This window comes from Theobroma cacao, chromosome 6 (genome assembly GCF_053813885.1).
Source record: "Theobroma cacao isolate CCN51 chromosome 6, ASM5381388v1, whole genome shotgun sequence".
Taxonomy (NCBI): Eukaryota; Viridiplantae; Streptophyta; class Magnoliopsida; order Malvales; family Malvaceae; genus Theobroma; species Theobroma cacao.
This window is the reverse complement of record NC_142644.1, coordinates 6,106,182-6,109,642: the sequence shown is the minus strand read 5'-3', so window position 1 is coordinate 6,109,642 and position 3,461 is coordinate 6,106,182. Positions and strand designations below refer to the sequence as shown.

The 3,461-nt window shown below is 33.5% G+C and overlaps 1 non-coding gene across 1 annotated transcript; it reads right to left on the bottom strand.

Moving 5' to 3' along the window:
- Positions 1–2,510: 2,510 nt before the first annotated feature.
- On the bottom strand, positions 2,511–2,617 carry LOC148762017 (small nucleolar RNA R71). Its single transcript, XR_016027295.1, has one exon. It is a non-coding gene; the product is annotated as a small nucleolar RNA R71 (small nucleolar RNA).
- Between the last annotated feature and the right edge of the window lie 844 nt (positions 2,618–3,461).

Genomic DNA, 3,461 nt, shown 5'->3' with positions numbered 1-3,461 from the left:
TTGTGGGATACGATTCTGGACTTACTGTTTATATTAATTGTTCGATATGTATACTTGCGTGTACTAAATCCACAACAACTCATCATATCACTCCATGTAGCTATCATTGCCTTCTTCTTAGGATTCTTTGGATAAGATTTATTAGCATTTAGGCATTCATATTTGCTGTGGTCAAGCTTTATATTGATAAGTCTGCTATATAAAGTTATTTTTAACACATTTTGGGGACTTTAGTGGCTAGACCTTTGAGTTTAAGATCAGATTTTAACCTTTTAAGCTATTTTTCTCGTGTAAGTTAGATTACATATTAAATAGTTAAATTAGTTGGTGTTAGTTTAATTTCACTTTACTTTGTCTTAGTTTACTTTAGGAAGAGTTATTGTTGATTTTTTTTATGGTTTTGTGCAAAATATGATGAGCAATGTGAAAAAAGTTATAATAGCATAAGTGTGGTGAAGGTGTCACTCGTACATGTTATAGTTATTTGAAGATAACATGAGCTATAGAAATCCAATTGATGTAATTTTTAATTCATTGGAAAGCTAAGAGAATGGGATACAACTTTTATTTACCACTTTACCTAGTTCAGAGCAGATCTAGGTGAAAATCACATTTGAAGTTGATAGATAGATGCAGTTCTGTACTTCATACAGCATGGCTAAAGTGTCACGGTGCCAAAGAATCATGGTCGTGGTGCTGAAAGTGAGATTGCCATAGCGTCAAAGGAAAATGGTTGTGGTGGTGAGCATCATGGGGGCATCATACAAAAACCCAAGGGCATGATGCCACAGTGCTAAAGAAGTAGTGTTGCAGTGCTACCAAGGAAGACCATGACGCTGGGGTGCCAGAAACTCATTACCATGGTGCCACCCCGATTTCCATAATTAAAACTTTGATGGAATGTTGGAAAGTAGGGTACCCTTGCACATATTTAAAAGCCTTTTTGAGAGGGTTCAGAGGGGGAGGCAACAAGCAACTATTTTGGAGAAAAGGAGCCAAGAACAAAGCAAGAAAACAAGAGAATTTGAGAAAGAATTGAGATCATAGAGCTTCAATAATTAGTTTCTTTCTCTATTTTCGTGTTTTTTTTATTTTATTTGACTTGGACTCATTGCTGAATTTCTTTGGATGTTGTTCTTATTAGTTATTATGAGCTAAATTATCTTTCTAGGATTGTGGTGTATTTTAACATGTAATTTGAATATCTGTTTCTCTTTTATTTACTATGAATGCGTATAGTTTTGCTCATTCAAATATGTTTTTAATGCTTTTGATTACTTGGCCAATTAACTGATTTGCGAATTTAATTGAGACTTGACAAAAAGATTTTAGATTGAATTAAGGCTTGAATAGTGTATGTTCATGTTACTTAAGTGATCTGATTTGTGATTTGGGTAGACATATGTCAATTCTCATACATAGCCAAATTATAGCACTAGCTTAATGAACTTTATTTAATTGATTCCTATAGACATATAGTGACCTAATTAAGTTAGGTATTTGTACAAGCATCTCGACGGAGACTTGTACATAGCCTTGGATTCTAGGTTAGTAGAACCACCCATGAATGTAAATAATAAGATAAGCTAGTATCAAATGAAGTGTTGAATGAACCCATAATTCTAGGTTTTAGTCTATTGCCTTTTCTAATTAATTTTAATTTCTATTAGTTAACTTAGTGCTTGTTTTAATTTTGTTTTAATTAATTTTCTAAAAATTTTAGTTACTTAAATAAGATTAAGTTGTCATAAATTTTATTGCTTAGTAATGATTTAGGAACAAATCTCCGTGTGAACGATACTCTAATTCATCTCTATATTACTTGCTCGATACGTATACTTGCGTGTGCAAAATCGACAACATGTTTTTAGTGTCGTTGTCAGGGATTTCGTTTTCTTTATTATTTGCTAATATTAAAATTCCATAAATTATTCTTAATTTAAGTTTTATTTCTTTGTTTTGCAAGTGTGTTCAGTTTTTGTATGAGAAGAGTAAACAACTTCAAGATTTTTTCATGTGATTTAGAAATTGAAAGAACATTTCACAGACTTCGACAAGAAAATTAACAAAGTGTTGCTTTAATAAATATAATGGCTAATCAACAGGGTGAACAGCAAATCCAAGAATGCGTAGCAGTTGAAAATCATTACTTAAGGGATTATGATGTTCCTTTGGTGCAAGGAATTCGATTGAACATTCGAACGCCAGCTATTCAAGCAAACAATTTTGAGATTAAGTCGGCTATTATCACCATGATTCAAACCTTCATTCAGTTTGAGGGCTTTCCAAATGATGATCCTAAAGGTCATATATCAAACTTTTTAGAAATTTGTGATACATTCAAACACAATGGTGTCACAAATGATGCAATTTGTTTAAGGCTTTTTCCTTTTTCATTGAAGGATAAATCTAAAGCATGGCTGAATGCACTCCCTACTAGCTCAATAACAACATGGGATGATCTTGCTTAGAAATTCCCTACCAAAATTTTCCCTCCGATTAAGATAGCAAAAATGCGAAATGACATCACATTATTCATGCAGCAAGATTTGGAATCGTTATATGAAGCATGGGAAAGATACAAAGAATTGCTTCAACGTTATCCTTATCATGCTCTCCCAAAGTGGCTTCAAGTATAGAATTTTTATGATGGTTTGAGTAGGCATGTTCGGACTACCATTGATGCTACTATTAGGGGAGCTTTAATGGCTAAATTGATAGATGAGGCATATGATTTATTAAAAGAGATGTTTGTAAACATTTACTAGTGACCGACAAAGCGATATATGGCCTTTTGTATATGCTATGACAGCATTATCTGCTGAAGCAACAACTTTAACTAAAACTCTTGAATCTTTTGGTATTAATAGTATGCAAAGTCTTTTTGTAGCTTGTGAGTTTTGTGGAGATAACCATGCAAGTCATCAATGTCCAAGCTCAATAGAAACAATACAATTTGTAGGGAATAGATAGCAAAATAACTCCTAACACTTACAATCTAAGGTGGAGGAATCATCCACATTTCTCTTGGGCTAATAATGAAGGTTCGTCCTCAACTTCAAGGCCAAATGCACCTTCAGGATTCCAACAGCAAGCCGGAGCACATATTTTAGAAAGAAGCCAATTGTGGAAGATTTGCTAAGGTAGTACATGACACAGAATGATAGCATCATACAAAGTCAAACGGCTCTCATTTAGAGTCAAGCATCATGAATTCAAACCTTGAGACTCAGGTTGGTCAACTTGCCAATTTATTAAACAACCAACCTCAAAGAGCACTGAATATTGATATAGAGGTGAATCTAAGGAGAGTAGGTCAGAAACTAGTTATGGTAATCACCCTAAAGAGTGAAAATAGGTTGAGAATAGTGTTAGGAAAGCTAATCTTCAAGATAAGCTTGTTGAGGATGAAATAGTGATTGAGATAGCTAACAAGCAAATTCAAGAGAAAGAAGTAAAGA